This window comes from Podarcis bocagei (assembly GCF_964188305.1).
Source record: "Podarcis bocagei genome assembly, chromosome: 4".
NCBI lineage: Eukaryota > Metazoa > Chordata > Lepidosauria > Squamata > Lacertidae > Podarcis > Podarcis bocagei.
The window spans coordinates 22,357,798-22,375,040 of record NC_138128.1 but is presented as its reverse complement, the minus strand read 5'-3'; the positions used below and the strand labels follow the sequence as shown (position 1 = coordinate 22,375,040).

The 17,243-nt window shown below is 41.5% G+C and overlaps 1 long non-coding RNA gene across 2 annotated transcripts; it reads right to left on the bottom strand.

The window, feature by feature from the left end:
- Positions 1 to 2,939: 2,939 nt before the first annotated feature.
- Positions 2,940 to 6,571, bottom strand: LOC308584565. Of its 2 annotated transcripts, none has more exons than XR_014006922.1 (3): positions 6,503 to 6,571; positions 4,312 to 4,463; positions 2,940 to 3,438 (listed from the first exon to the last, which is right to left on the bottom strand). It is a non-coding gene; the product is annotated as an uncharacterized lncRNA (long non-coding RNA). The 2 variants fall into 2 exon arrangements; XR_014006923.1 differs by lacking the exon at positions 6,503 to 6,571 and adding an exon at positions 5,972 to 6,106.
- Between the last annotated feature and the right edge of the window lie 10,672 nt (positions 6,572 to 17,243).

The window sequence follows — 17,243 nt, the reverse complement described above, 5'->3', positions numbered from 1 at the left end:
GGGGGGACGACGACAATAACTTGTCTCCATTGATTCCGGAATATGTTGTCTACACACAGGTTCGATAGGCCCTGAAATCCCTCCAGTTTTATTTCCAGAACAATAACCACAACCATGCCTGAAATATAATGGCAATATGCAAACAAGGTGAGGAAAATCTACCAAAGACTGTATTGCTGCACTCTTCCCTTTAACTTTTTTGCCACCCAACAGTAATCTGTATAAGTATTCTTGGTCGATTTGAACAACAGGAGTTCTTGGGTCTTGTACCCTTGAATGCAATCTAAACCCTCAAGAGTAAATTATCAATTCAGGGGTAACTGGGCTGCAACCATTAAGAGAGGTCTCTGCAGTAATGTACCTCCAGGCAAAGGTGATTTGGCATGCAGAAGCCAACTTATTTGCAGCTTTGCTGCAATAGGACTGCATCCCATTGCCCCATATCCTCCTTTCATACATTCCCTATATTTATGAGGTGCTAATGGATGTCAGAGACAGGAAAGAATGAGGAAGTACTGGCAGCAGGATCCCTAACCAGCGGGTTTCTCTTGACCTCATTAAATGTTCTGGGCTTGATTCAAAGGATGAGCAATAGTTTCAAAAAGTACTCAGTCTACATAATCTGTTTCATCTAGCTCCATTGGCACTTCATCATCCGCAAGACTCTTTCCTGGTCAGTTTAGTGGGATTTATTATGAACAAAATGTGCTGTAAAGTATATAATATGAAAATAAATCCCACCCACCTCCTACTTAACTGTCACTTCTTCCTTCTATAATCACAGAGTTTATAGGAATTAGATATAAAATGTCATAAAGCGATGTATATCATTTGCTTGTCCTTAGAAAACTAGACTTCAGAATGCTCAACATGAATTTCCCAGGATGCTCTGTTGTCCATGAAGCAGATTCTGTATGTTATGTCTGCTCACTTATTTCACGTAGTGAACGTTTAACATCTATTGCAGAGGGCCCATACATTGGTAAAATGTGTTCTTTCATGCTCACTATCAAAGGTTCAATCAATGTTCAACATGTCAAGGGAAACGATACTCAACCACATGCACAAATTGTTTGGCCCAATGTCATGCAGCTTCATATGTAACATAAACATTGAAAGATGAAATTAAAAATTTGGGCCCGTGAGATTTCTCAATGTCCGTATAGGACACCGTCATCATTAAAAAGGAATACACACACACACACACACACACACACACACACAGTCCAGTAGCATCTTAGAGATGATGAAAAAGGAGTTAAAGAAAGGAGTTTAAAAAAGGAGTTAAACAAAGTAGACGGTAGTGATAAGACAACATAATCTAACTCCTGAAGCCACTGGAAAATTTACAGATAATGTCCTTTCCAAACCATAACAAATCTATATGAGGTAGGAATGCAGTAGGACATACAATAAGAAACGGCAAGAGGCTTTTTTTCCCCTTTCCAGCATTTACTTCTTCAAAACATAAGAAAATCACAAAGAGGCCTATCTAGTCCACACAGTGGCCAACCACAGGTCTATGGGAATCCCACAGTAAGGACATGAATCCTGCCTCTGTGCCAGCTATGACCTTTGTGACTCTTTTTGCCTCAGTGTATCCATATCTGCCCAAGGGCAAGAAAGGATTTGCATAAGGTTTCTGTAATTTCATGAAGTACCGTATTTTTTGCACCATAACACTCACTTTTTTCCTCCTAAAAAGTAAGGGGACATGTCTGCGTGTTATGGAGGGAATGCCTACGGGTGGCATGCCTACGGATTTTCCTCCTCTAAAAACTACGTGAGTGTTATGGTCGGGTGCGTGTTATAGAGCGAAAAATACGGTACATAAGAAAAGACCTGGTGGATCAGACCAAAGGCCCGTCTAGTCCGGCATCCTGTTCTCACAGCGGCCAAACCATGCCTGTGGGAAGCCAGGAAGCAGGCCGTGAATGCGTGATGTATAGCCAGAAACAACGTATGCCCTACATCTCAAACACCTTCTCCCCCTGTCACTGCAACAGGGGAGAGAGAAAATATATGATATATGGAGCACAATAGCTCCATTAAAGTGAATGGGAACGGTGCAAGGCTACACTGCAGCCCGTTTCTTTTTAAATAACACTTGTGCAGGATGCGTTCCAAAAGCATCATACCAATACTTATTACTTCAGTTTGAATATATTGCTCCTCTTTGCACATCTGGATTTTAATTCTCTCTTTTTTAAAAACCACTTGTCCAGACAGAGAAGCAGGTGTAGGGAAATTGAATTAATTTACTACAACATTTGGTATTTAGAAACTCCTTTCCTCCAATGTTTTGAAGTGGGATTTTTGACCTCACTTAAATTTAATCCACACAACACTCTTGCAGGGAAGATAAATATTATCACAATCATTTCATAGCTTGGCTAAGGGAGATGCAGTCATACAAGTAGAGGCACTGAGCTTCTGCAGACCCACATCCATCTTTACTGTGAAATTTGAGTTTTCTGAATGACACCAAATGTATTATTTCCTACTGGCTTATATAAATAGTGAAGTGTTTCAAATGTGTTGAATATTTTCATTACACGATGTTATATTTATATATATATATATATATATATATATATATATATATATATATATATATATATATTTTCTTCCTCTCTCCACCCAAGAGCAGGAGAAACTTAGGAAATAAATCTTTACTTTTTTAAAAAAAGTTCTTTCAGTTGTAATTGTTGGCATTACCGAAAATATCTTCTGATAAAAGCTTTCCTTCTCTAGGCTGATCTTTAGGGAATACAAGCTTGCAAATAAGCAATCCATAAGCTCAACAAAGATAAACCCAACTCATAGCCATAATTGTTATAGCAATTAGTATTATGCACAAATGGGACAGTTTTGCTTCAGTATATAGCATTTAAACTTTAATGCAGCACAGACGTTTGTCAGTGGAGCCAAATTAATATGGATGCATGCATGGAGGGAACTGACACAAATTAACACAATGGTCTGGTTTCAATGTTTACAGTATAATGGAAAAGCCACAGTAGAACTAGCAAAAAGATGCTGCCCTGTGTAGGACCAAGTATTAGTACGCCGATGTAACCGTTTGCAAAATTTTACTCCGCCTTTATGTATTTTCAGTCAAGTTTCTTTACTCGAGGTCTCTTGAGGAACCTACAGCAAAGGACTGGTGCAATGGCAAACAAAATGTAACGCTCATATATCAAGCAATATCCTGCCTTGATCATACGTGTATATATGGATTCAACAGAAATGTCATCATGAATAAATAAAATATTAGATTATAGTCTTCATAAAGTTTTCTGTCTCAGACTGTTGCCACAGAATCTCTTTTGCTGGGCTCGTTCTCGGTTCCAAAAGTTCTCTGTGGAAGCAGTTCCAAAGCTGTCTTCTCAAAATGGCTGCCAACAGCTCCAAAAAGGAAATGGAAACTTCCAGGCCCTTTAAAAAAATAAATTAAAATTACATAGCCAGACAAGAAACTTATAACTTTGAGGAACTCCACAACTCTTTTCATACTGGGAACGGAAATCTCAATACCGACCTTCTCCGAGGGCAGGGGCAGCCAACAAGTTGTCCTCCACATACTGCTAGACTGCAGCTTCCATCTGCCCCATCTAACTTGGTGAATGGCCAGGAATGATGGGAGTTGTAGTCCAAAAGCATCCGGAGGGCACCATGTTGGGTACCTTTGTGGTAGGAGTTCTTGGTGTTACAGAAAGGAGGTAGCCAGGCATCCCTCTTGCCTTACCACCAGCTCCTAAATGCAGTGAGGATCAAATCATCTTTCTTTCTCACTATAGACTCCCTGCCCAAAATGGTGGTCGCTCCACACTTTAGCTCTCCACAGAGCATGTGCAGAAATATCCTCCCTCCATAATTCTCAAAGGGTATGCGTTGGTAACACTCAGCCATATTAGTCCATTAGCTCCTAGCTCATCTCTTAGGTTTATAAACAACAATATGTGGCCAAAAAGTGTCCTATCTAGAGCAGGTGAGACCTCACCATAACCTGGCATTGTCACCTACATAAGATAGGATGTGGCAGCAGGGAACATGGTTGTGAGGGCCTGAGGGATAAGGGAAGAGAAAGCCTGCCTGCACATCAATGCGCTACTGCAGGAACCAATGTGCTTCTACTGGCACACAATGCCTTTTACCTCCTCAGAACTTGAGTAGGATCCTCACTTATACCAAAATAACTGTCGAATTTTTGTTTACAGGGGCTACTGAGTATCATTTTCAGTGTGCTTTAGTTTCCTTTAAATCCATGTTTATTTTACCAGTTATTTCATTGCAATACATTTGATTTACCCATGCTCTGCTACTGTTTGTTTTCTAAACTTTATGGTTTGCCCTGTCTTATTCCCTCAGGAGCCTTCTCACTCTTGTCGGAAACGAGAAACACACTCTTCATTCCGTTTGCCTTTCTTTTGCGTGCACACACACACTGTTTCCGTTCTATCCTTTTGGAAATAAAGCATTTTAGGTTTGTATTTTCTATCAATTGGTGGTCATCTGCAGTTTTATCGTTTTGAGGAAATGACACGAAGCAAAACCAAAATATTCTTTCTAAAATGCTGAGAAATTATCATGAAGGGTTTTTTTAACGGAAACATGGAAGCATGGCCTTAAGGCTGGAAAAGAGGAGAAACTGAGAAAACCCAAAATTGTTTCCAAGCTTTCTCTTTTTAAAACCCATTCTTGTTTCCAACCTTTCTCTTTTTAAAACCTATTTCTTCTACCGTGACTTCCAAGAAAGCCAAGCTCATTTATTTTTCACAATGTAAGATACCACAACCTCCCTCTCTTCATTCCTGCTTCTCCTTTATCAAATCCTGCCCCCTCTCTTCAACTACATCCTGTCCAAATTACTTAGGTTTCACGAGTTAGTGCTAAATAAATATTAATTAGAAGCAGTAGTTGTTCCATTAGAGCAGGAGCTGAATTTTGCATAAAAGACTCTGAGTAGTTGGTTGTGATAGGAAAAAAAAAACCTGAATAATTTGTAGGATTGCATCCATAAATTCTGTATATTTAAGCTTCTATAGAGTCCTCCTATGATCAAAATTTATAGCTAGTCATTTAAGCACAGTAAGAAAATAGCTTTATTAGGACCAAGCAAAATGTCATATAATAATGACCAAATTTTCTGGAGTAATGGATCAGTCTATTTCTGGTCTGTGTCAATTATGTATGTGTTCATTCATAAATTCATTTCATCCCAATAATCTGTAATCCCCTCCCCCAAAAAATTCTGCACAAAAATCCATATTTTATCTTAAGGCATGCCTTTCTGTGATCTAGTTTGCACCTGGCTCATGGTTTGTTACTCTCCACACACACCCCAAACTGCGACCAAGTTTCATTCTTGGTTTATCGGTCATGGTAGGAGGAGGAGGAGACAACCTTCAAACTTGGGTTTGGATGTAAAGCTGAGCCAGACCATAGGTTAGCCCAGTCAACAGCAGCAGGACTGAAGGAGGACTGACACAACCACTCCAAGAACCCACACATTGGCTCATTCACATAAAGCAATGGTTTGGTTTAGTGTTATGTACAAACCGAGTGCAATGTGTAATCTTAAAATATGAATTTCAACATATTTTGGTACAGTGAGCTCTTTCTTTTTTCTTTCTTTTTGGAGGGGGGTTGAACTGATAAGTGTGTGGAGAGGTGCAAAATATGGAGGATAATTAAGCTCCAATAGTTGTATTAGTTGAGGAGGTGTGATTTAGCTCAGTTAGCTTAGAAATGCAGATTGCGGGGGGGGGGGGGACTCTCTTTCATTCCTAGGAGTGTTTGGATTCTCCAAAACTCTTTTTTTCAGGTGTTTCCTTTGTGCCCAGATTTTTGCTTGTTTTGATGGGTGCCCAGACTGAAAAAGTGCTCCAGAGGAATAAAAAACGCATATGTTACTTTGCAACATTTGACTTAGTCCTATTAAAGGCTTTGGATTCTTATGGTCAGATACTTTTCAGTCGCCATCTCCAGACAGCTTCTCATCCTTTTACTGTTTGCAGCGTAGGTCTTTTGCGGCATCGTTATTTTAAACAGTCATGGCTTCCCCAAAGGATGCTGGGAAGAGTGATTTGATTTGTTCAGGGTGCTGAGAGTTGTTCTTTAGTTGTTTGGTCATGTCCAACTCTTTGTGACCCCATGGACCAGAGCACGCCAGGCACTCCTGTCTTCCACTGCCTCCCACAGTTTGGTCAAACTCATGCTGGTAGCTTCGAGAACACTGTCCAACCATCTTGTCCTCTGTCGTCCCCTTCTCCTTGTGCCCTCCATCTTTCCCAACTGAGAGTTGTTAGGAGAGGCCTATTCCCCTCACAGAGCTACAGTTCCCAGAGTGGTTTAACAGTCAATCCCCTTTCCCAGGGAACTCTGGGAAATGTAGACCTGTCAGGAGAATACTGATCTCCTCAGCACCCTTAACAAACTATGAAACCACTGTATGATACTGCTTTAAATACATAGTGCAGATGATGTCTCTGTTTCCCACCTCCACCTCCTCTTTCTCCTCCAGTCACTTCCTTTTGGTCAGAATATCTCTCACTCAAGACATAGAATACTTTCATTCAAATGCATCCAAAAGATTAAAAACGCTAGCCTCACCTCAAAACATGGCACTTGAACTTCGTTGAGAGTTAGCCTGCTTTTTGGTCTGGCACCTTTACCACAAATCCTGTATCTCCCTCCCCTCATATTCTGAATATTGTGGTTTCAAATCCCAAGATTACTTTCTCTTCTCTAAATGAAATGCCATCCCCTCCCATATCACATCCATTTATAAAAAAATATTTGGGGGCCTCCTGAGTCCTCAAGCCAACCTGTTAACAGCCTCTCCTTCACACTCGTTCAACCAGACAGCAATTCTTTCCATGAAAATACAGCTGTGGAATTGTATAACTAGTAAATTAAAAGTTTGCTGTAGCTAGTCCAGCTGGCTGGCTTTATGTTAACAATACATCACTGAGGTTTCATCCCTCTGTTGATGTTTTGTCCAGCAGCCAAATACTGGTCAGAGTGGCTAGAAAGTGTGTTGCATGGCGCAATGACCCCAAACTTAATTTAATATTTAATCCTTTTTTCAGAAATAATTTCAAAACAATCATCTAGCTGAAGAAGTGTTAGTGAGAGCATATCAACAGACAGCATGAAAAACATTTTTAAGTATTGTGTTGTAGAGGCATACTGAGACTCTAGCAGATGTCTGAAAGTGAAGGAATATTTATTTGCCTTGCATTTCTAAAAGTGAAAGGGATAAAGCAGGCTATAATCTTACAACAGAAATATAGGACTTGAAAATACCCTGAAAGTCACAGATGAGAGGTGGTCTTTGGCATGAGTGATAGCCATGAAGGACCAGTGTGTGTACACACACACACACACACAGTGCTTTTTTCTTTAAAAAATGGTTAGGGGTACTCTCATTTTTTACTCAAGAAAATCACAATTTTATAGTTCAAATCGGGGAAAATAAATACAGTAAATGGACAAAGTACAAAGATTCACAAAATGTTTAGGGGTATGCGTATCCCTGCGTACCCCCAGAAAAAAAATAATTTCCACGGAGACCCCCAAAATACGTTATGAAAACCTCTGTTCCCATACATACACCACAACATATAACGGTATACATCTGTAAAACATGTTCTTATTAAGTGTTCTGCAAGTTAGCACAAACCTTTGGAACTGGTCTTTGGTTTTCTGTGGAATTCCTAAACAAAATAAAGCTCCACCATTCTCATGCAAATGTATATTTGTGCTTTATTCCTCTTGGCAGTCTTAATTTGTGAGCCAATTTTCTCATAAAGACAATACACAACACTCTATAGTACCAAGCGATCAAATTCACACCTTTTAAGTCCTCCCAAAATGTGGCTATAACCATATGTGCTGCCACTAAGAGACATCCAACAAGTCCTGATCAGATTTAAATACATATTTGGTAACACAAGCTCTGGAAACTTCATGATAAATAATTTTACTTAGCTCATTAAAACACTTGTTCCCCAAAATTTGCCACCTTTGGGCATGACCACCACATGTGCCTATAGATGCCTCTCTCCCCACAACCTCACCAGCACATAAGTGAAGTATATTTGAAAGTTTAACTGGAAGTAAGCAGCATTTCTGCATTGTCTTCAGCATGGTTTCCTTGATGCTGGCAGAGATGGTTTTATAGGGAAACTTGCCTCACAGATTACTCCAAGGTTCATCCTCTATTCCGTTTTCCATGTCTAGAACACTTGTTATCATGGCTTCAGGTTGTATAAGCACCCTTGTGGATTGCTGTTTAATATGTACCAATCTTATAAAGTTACCAGTTTGATTCCAAGACAGCCACCTGACATTTTTCTCTTTCAAGTAAGCCCTCCCTAAATCCCACCAAAGGGGCTATCGTAATCAAATTATCAAAATATAGATAGAAACAAACATTTTTTAAAACAACAACGCAAATGTTCATAATAAAATGACATGTACCTGGGTAGGGTCACCCAAAGAAAAAGGTTTTTAGCAGGTGGAGAAAACAGTATGGCAAAATTATAGCAATGGTGGCTGTCAATTGAAATATTGTGTAGGGTTAGGTTGGAAAAGGAGAGAAAGAAATCCAGTTGCATCCAACCAGGAGAGAGAGAGAGAGAGAGAGAGAGAGAGAGAGAGAGAGAGAGAGAGAGAGAGAGAAAGAAAGAAAGAAAGAAAGAGAAAGAAAGAACTTTTTTTTTTGCCTCTTGCTCCTTTTCTCTACTATCAACACCCAGTAGAGTAATTTCTCATTTAACAGTTTCCAAGCATGCAAGCAAAACAGGTCTTATTGAAATCAACTGAAACGCTTCTCCCCCCCTCTTTCCTTTTTGTACCACAGTAGCTGAAACCTTGTTTCACCACTTCTGCATTTCATTTTTAAAAAGTAAAAATAAAATAGCAGCCTATGTTCGGGGATCAGGTCTTTCAAAAGGCCTGAACTACAGCAGTCTACAATCTTTGCCCCCTACTGTTCTGTCAAATGGAGATATTGGTTGATCCAGGGCAGGGGGAAAGGCCGTTACTTCTGTTTCAAAGCTGGAAGAAGCAGATAGGGGACACGACATAGTAAACATTAAGAAGATAAAGCAGAGAAAATGCTGGCCTGTATTTGAAAGCATAAATGAAGTTCACCACAGGTTGTGTCGGGGTAATTTCCTCAAAAGCTCTTTTAAAGCTTCTCTGCGTTCCGCTGTTGCTCCTGTTAATGCCCACAGTTGTGTAATGATGGGATGCATACGACCTTCTATGTTTCAAAGAAAAGAGCAGCTTTAAAAGCTACTGTGTCCTCAAATTCCTCTCAGCTCAGTGAGTTTCAGCCATCTAGCTCTGCAGTTCCATACACTGAATCTGGTCTTCTCTGTTTCACACACTCACACCCCAGCTGTCCTATTTGATTTGAAGTGGTGCTTCAAACTAGGGACGCGGGTGGCACTGTGGGTAAAACCTCAGTGCCTAGGACTTGCCGATCGTATGGTCGGCGGTTCAAATCCCCGCGGCGGGGTGAGCTCCCATCGTTCAGTCCCAGCTCCTGCCCAGTTCGAAAGCATGTCAAAGTGGAAGTAGATAAATAGGTACCGCTTTATAGCGGGAAGGTAAACGGCATTTCCGTGCGCTAAGCTGGTGCTGGCTCGCCAGAGCAGCTTCGTCACGCTGGCCACATGACCCGGAAGTGTCTTCGGACAGCGCTGGCTCCCGGCCTCTTGAGTGAGATGAGCGCACAACCCCAGAGTCGGTCACGACTGGCCCGGACGGGCAGGGGTACCTTTACCTTTACCTTTACTAGTGCTTCAAACTACAGCTAACTCAAAATTATTCTTCCACAAAATTTTGGTCTCTCTCCCCTGGGAAGCCTTTCATTATTAATTTAGTTCCAAAATCTCTGCATATCTGAGCACTCTCCTTGCCTCTGAACCATTTTTGTATGTTCCAGATTCGTGAATGGAGGTAGATGTGCAGAGAGGAGCCTTCATTCACTTGCTTAGAAATGTGAATAATTGAGTGGCTTATGAATGCCTTAAACAAACAAACAAAAGCTTACAGAGCAGTCCTAACTATAGAAAGCTGGAGCAATTTACACCACCATAAGTTACCCCTTGGGACGCGGGTGGCGCTGTGGGTTAAACCACAGAGCCTAGGACTTACCGATCAGAAGGTCGGTGGTTCGAATCCCCGCGATGGGGTGAGCTCCTGTTGCTCGGTCCCTGCTCCTGCCAACCTAGCAGTTCGAAAGCACGTCAAAGCGCAAGTAGATAAATAGGTACCACTCTGGCGGGAAGGGAAACAGCGTTTCTGTGCGTTGCCCTGGTTTGCCAGAAGTGGCTTAGTCATGCTGGCCACATGACCTGGAAGCTGTACGCTGGCTCCCTCGGCCAATAAAGTGAGATGAGCACCGCAACCCCAGAGTCGGTCACGACTGGACCCAATGGTCAGGGATACCTTTACCTTTTAAGTTACCCCTACCCAAACTTCTTTCAAAAGGACCTGGTTGCTAGGTCACATAACCAAGTTGTCAGAGATTTGGAATAGCTGTAAATTTCTTCTTGCCCTGTCTTGCCTCGCCATGCTCCCACAACACCCCTTTGGGGAAATTTAAGATACTGTAAGTTCCACTGGCTGAACCAAGGTGAGGGACGTATGCCAGCATATCTCCAGCTCAGCCATGTCATGGGGTTTAAACTTTGACATAGCTTGGACTGAGGCCCAGCTCAGCTGGGAAAGACCAAAATCTGCCAAATCTGAACTCTTTCATCCTGGTGGATCTTGGGTTTGGATCGCACTGTAAATTTGTCAATCTTGACCACCGTAATGGGTTCTACATTGACTTCCTTGAGCCTTTCTGCTTTATAATTCAGCAATCATTGGTGTTCATTGACCAGTGTCAGAGAACAGACACCTATTTGAAGGCATCCTCTGTTCGACAGCTGTCTAGTCTACATCCAGCATTAAGATTAAGGACCATAACAAGGGAGAGCAGCAGGGGACTTGAAATCACCTATCAACAGTTAGAATTTGAACTGCAGATTGAGCAGGCATAGTGAGGTCTTCCTCACTATGGTGAGATGCATTGCATTTCTATTTAATTATAACATTTTAAAAAATGCACCTATATAAATAAATGAGGGAATGCACATGTTATGCAAATCTGCTCCTGTTTTCATCCTTGTTTTTTGGTGATGTTCCTCTTTGTCGGTAAAGTGTGGGAAGTTGCCACCCGGGTGCATTGCAAGCCCGTCCCACAGAAGTCAAAAGTTTTATGCAGAAGCTCTGTCAAATTAGCCAAGGCTACACACTACTGAAGTGAGTACATTTCTGAAGGACTTGCATTTTACCTCGACTTAAGCAGAAGCAGGAAGGGACTGCCAAGGAAGAGAGCTCACATGAAAATGCAGGAATTCCTCTGCGCAGATGAAAATGATGAGGTGATAGGAGGAAACTAAAAGAGGGCATTGAGAACACAGCTGTTGGTGGGATTCATTATCCGACTATTTGTGGAACAAGAAGTTCAAGGCCATTAATCTCAGTAAACATTTAGGATGGCTGGTTAATTGAATTTACAACAACACACGTAAACCCTAATTAAGACTCTAGTGCAGGACTGAGTGAACACCAGGAAATGTGGTATTTATTATTTACCGTATAATTCCACTTCCTAAAAATCGGAGCTTTCAAAGCTTCCCAGCTATGACGGTTGTGAAGATGTGCTTGGCAGCCAGTGTGTGGGCAAGGCCAGTGGTCAGTGGTCAGAGAACAAAATTTTGATACCCTGCAAAATTCCTGAACCTTTTCCCTAGCAGAATAATTTATGCAAAACAGTAAGCAGAATACATTAACCAAATTATACAAATCTATTCAATTTGCATTGTTAATGCAGCCTGCAGGATTCAGTTTTTCTTGTCATGGAAGTTGGGTCATCCATGCTCAAAGAATTTACTGATTTGCTTCAGGATCCGGGTTCAGGCCAGCACTGGTTGTCTTCTATAAGTCCGGGTTCAGGCCAGCACTGGTTGTCTTCTATACGTCACTCCCTCCTGCCTGCTTTAATCCCTGAAAGTGCTATTCACTGCAAAGTGTTGTTTCATGGAGTTTGGCTGACTCAGGAAAATGGGTGTGTACTGTGCTGCCTTTGCCTGGTGGCCACTGTGATCGGGGGGGGGGGAGTCCAGTTAAAATGCTTGTGAGAAAGGATTTGTAGTCTGAAACATCTGGAGGGGGCACCAGGTTGGGAAAGGATGCTGCGGTGGTCCTCTGCTAAAATGCATCCTTGATAGCAAACCTAGATGGAGTTGGCTTGTCTCTACGTACATCTTCAGATCGATTGATTCTGCCTCGCCATGTTAATGCATCTTGTGGAAGCTAATAGGGGAACATGAGAAAAACGAGAAGGTTTCGGTTCTTAATAAGCGTGTCAGCTGAATTGAATTACTTAATATTTACTTATAGTAAATACGTATCAGAAACACAAACAGCATTTCCTAAGGATAAACCACCCATTTGGTCCTCATTGACATGGATCACTGTCATATAATCACAGATCTCCCACCAAGCAAAGGCCTCATCTCCCCCTCCCTCCAAATGATTCCATATGGGAATGATTTTGCTCCCATTGGATTCAAAGAAAGGACATGTTTATCTCTCCGCTTTCAGATATCAAATTTAAAGTGATGGCAAATCTCACTGTGGCATTGCAATGATGTCATCAGGTCATTTGTAGTAACCGATCAAATGCGCCTTGAAAATAGTAGTTTGCTGCAGAAACTACTCAGCCATACAGTAGTACCTTGGGTTAAGTACTTAATTCGTTCCAGAGGTCTGTTCTTAACCTGAAACTGTTTTTAACCCGAAGCACCACTTTAGCTAATGGGGCCTCCCACTGCCGCCGCACTGCTGGAGCACAATTTCTGTTCTCATCCTGAAGCAAAGTTCTTAACCCGAGGTACTATTTCTGGGTTAGCGGAGTCTGTAACCTGAAGCATCTGTAACCTGAAGCGTATGTAACCCTAGTTAAATGCCATATTTAACCACCATAGTTTAGCATTGCATCCATTATTTCCAACACATTCTCTCTTGAAAGGAGATGACGTGTAGCACCAGGTGCTGAAAGTAAAACCGTATGGGATATGGAAATATGGAAAGCTTTGACCACCTCAGGTTTTTTTTAGTTGTTTTTTTCTTCCCCCCCCCACCCCCCTTTGACCACCTCAGTTAATATAAATGCAAAATGATGTGCTTTAGGCTGCACTGCCCAAATCTGAAAACGGTATTCCGTTCTAGTCCTCATTTTTCCATCTGCTTATACAAAAGAAGATGCAATAGCACCTAAGCTGGTCAGTTGTGTGGTTATCTGGCAAGGTGGAAAGGAAAGGAAATGCAGGGAACTGTTTAGTCTCACCTTAAAAATTAACTATGAACCCTATGTCTGCCTCTTTCAGTTCTCACAGTACTTTCCTTCTCCCCCTCCCCGCTTCCAGGATAACTGAAGCAGTCAGGAGATAAGAAAGACTTAGTAAAGCTGGAACAATTAAGTACTTGGAAAATAATTCTTGGAGATTTCTCCCCTTGGATTCTCCAGGGAGCCAAGACCAGCAAGGTGGTTAAATAGATACTGTAGCTCAGTCAGACAGCAAGTACTGTATTCCCTTTCTATTACAAACCTGCCAAGGACAAGGCTTTTGTGAGTGCCAGTTTTTACCACAGCGATGACATTCATGAATCTGAGTTTACATTGTCTTTGCAAAATAATATCCATGTCAGTACAGTCTTTTTCCTTTTCCTTCTTAGGTTTGCTTCATTTTACAAATCATCTTTTTGCACTTTAGAAAACATGTTTCCCAGTTCCCAATTCAGCAGAAATCCAATGAACAAGGAAGAATTCACCTAATATTGGGACTGTTGTGACATTAAAGCTTTGCTTTAATTTCATGAAGAAGAAGAAGAAAGAGAAAGATTGCTCTTTTTGCAGGCTACTCCAAATTATTTGCTCATTAATAAAACAACATCTACTCATAAGGAACAGATGCAAACCACAAATGCCAGAACTAAGCATTGGGCGGGATTCAGCTAAGTAACTGCACAAGTGAAATGACTTACACTTGCATAATGGGGCTTTGCACCCACTCCACTATCCCCAAGTCTGCTGTGGAGGGTTAGGAGTTATAGAGCAGGCCAGTATTGATGACATCAAATCACAGAGACTGTAGACTTTGGCTGAGAGGCAGTGGCTTGACTACCCAGTGAGTCCATTGTGACCTGAGGTAGATTTGAACTCAGGACTTTCCACCATTTCCCTCTTGCCGCATCAGGTTGATTTAGAAGCAATAGCAGCAGTGTGGTGGCAGTGGTGGTATTAGCAGCAGGATGTTCATGCACAGTTAAGATTTGTTGTTATTTAGTCATTTTGTCGTGTCCGACTCTTCATGACCCCATGGACCAGAGCACGCCAGGTGCTCCTGTCTTCCACTGCCTCCCGCAGTTTTGGCCAAACTCATGTTAGTAGTTTCAAAAACACTGTCCAACCATCTCGTCCTCTGTCGTCCCCTTCTCCTTGTGCCCTCCATCTTTCCCAACATCAGGGTCTTTTCCAGGGAGTCTTCTCTTCTCATGAGGTGGCCAAAGTATTGGAGCCTCAACTTCAGGGTCTGTCCTTCCGGTGAGCACTGAGGGCTGATTTCCTTAAGAATGGATAGGTTTGATCTTCTGGCAGTCCATGGGACTCTCAAGAGTCTCCTCCAGCACCATAATTCAAAAGCATCAATTCTTCGGCAATCAGCCTTCTTTATGGTCCAGTAGGCATATTGTCCACCCACCCAGCACCCCAAGAAGTATACCGCCTAACAAGACCACAATTTTACCAAATATATTTGCCAGCCTCTGCTATGGCCATATAAGGTTGGGCAGCCTGCATGCATTTTTCAGGTGGCTTGGACACAAGCTCCTTAGAAACACCTTGCAACAAACAGGGGTTGAAGAGATGCCGTAAACAAAGCAAGGTGCCTTATGCCAAATCAGGCCATGTCTACAGTGTTTGGCATCAGGTCTCTGGTTTTTTCAGTCAGCGTTTTCTCCCAGCCCTAACCAGGAGATGCTTGGGATCAAACCTGGGACTTTCTGCATGCAGGGCAGGGTCTCTACCGCTGAGCTACAGCCCCTTCCCCAAAGGTGCTTAGTGGATTGTGCCCCTTGTGTATTGAACAGAAGTCTTTGAAGCTGCTGGATGAAATTATTTTTGCACTGCATGGCATTATTGCGACCTTACCAAATTAAAGCTTTCTTTGCTGAGTCTGTTTCCCTATGTGCCGCAGAGAATGGATGCAAAATACTGAATAGTACATCCACCCCCACTCCCTCCATTTTCTTCCCCTTTTCTATGCACATCTTACCCCTGTGTTTTGGTCCTTGCACTCAAAGAATCATTTGTGAATAGGGCACTAATTGCATTATAGCTAATCCATTTAGTCAACAGTTTATTCTCTCACCTCAAAGATGAAACTGGATGTCAGTTCCGAAGATAACGTTGACATGAACTTATGTATCAGGCAAGATGACAAATGCCTGTATAATCATTTTTAATCCTTTACAGCTGTGACTGAGAAGTGGCATTTGGACTGGATTTAAACTTGGTATTGGCCAAGAAAAAGATTAACCACTGTAGCAAACCATTAGGAAAAAGTTTCCTCAGAAGAAATCAAAGTAGTGCAGCTTTGACTTTTTTGAAAAAGAGCCTTACAGCATTAATTTGCAAACAATAATATTCAACTGTTAGCAGGCTCTCTCCCATCAGAATGTGAAATAATAAGGAAAATAAATGATATCCCAGTCTTAGAAAGCACTTGAGATAACCCTCCCGCCTTTTCTTCCTTGGCAAGGACAATATATTCCAGGATTATTTTGTTTTCTAGCCAGCACTTAGCAATGCTCTTCTAATTACAGCCTTCACAAACGTTGCACGAACTGGTCTGAATTAGACAGCATGCTAATGCAGCTATACAAACAATTTGTGCGTCTGCAATCCACTGGGCACTAATAAATACGTGTGCTTGAAATTTTTATCTCCTCTCCACTAGGGAACTTCACAGGAACTGTAAGGAGGAAGGTGTCCATGTGAATGGAAAGACAAGTCCAGTCTGAAAAGGCAGGGTGCGTCAGCTAAATATTCTTATAGTAGATTCATGCAAAACTCTACTGAAACCACCCATAATGCCTTGCTCTGGAAGGGCCCTGCATTCCCTGTTTATATTACTGTAATCTGATTAATAGCTTGTTGTGTTTTATTGATTGTTATCTGCAGGGCCTTTTATCGGAAGGAACTCTCCAGAACTCAGTTCTAGCACTTTTCAGGTGGGTGCCATTGCCATTATTAGAGAGCAATGGAAGCATTTGTGGTGAGCTGCCATGATTAAAGAACAATGGAAGCGTTTATGGTGAGCTCCGGCACCTCTTTTTCTAGGAAAATAGCACTGATCATTTTTAGTGGTTGTAAACCACTTTGTAAGAAGATTGTTCTGAAAAGTGGTTTATAAGTCTTCAAGATAAGAAAAAAGAGTGGGTTTTGTGTGGACAATCCTATACATGCCTACTCAGAAGAAACCCCCATTGACCTCAATTAAGTTTACAAAAGTGGGTATAGGATTACAGCCCTAATAATATGATTATTACCTAGTTACAGGAAATAAACTTTATGAATCTGGCTTTGTAAGGGACGTAGATTGGATTTGTTGTCTAAATCCATTTCCACTAGCCTTTCTAAAAATATTTAACTCAAGGCATTGCCTTAATTAGTTAAGCATCAGATCATCACACTTTATATCTAAATTTAACAATACCAGTGTCAGTTTGTCATTAACTAGGTCAAATAAGAATACCTTAAATTGCCTCCTAAATCTAAGGATAGACGAATTATCAACTATATACTTAGTACAATTTTTTAAAGGAAAGTCTGGCACAAAACCTATTGGAACAAATTGGACTTGGACAAGTGCCCATGCTTTACACCCCAGTGGTAATCCTATTATCGAGGAGCAAGCACCAAATGGCTCTCTGAGATGTTGTAGGCCAATGTGAATATTCCTTTTTGTTTGCCTGCCCATGTGGTTGCACATGCAGAAATTCAAAATCTAATACTCCCAACATATTATGTGCAAAAAAAACCAGGGGCAAACTTGCAGCGGCTCCATCCTAATATCTAAGGTCCTTCTCCCACTATTACACACGATTTG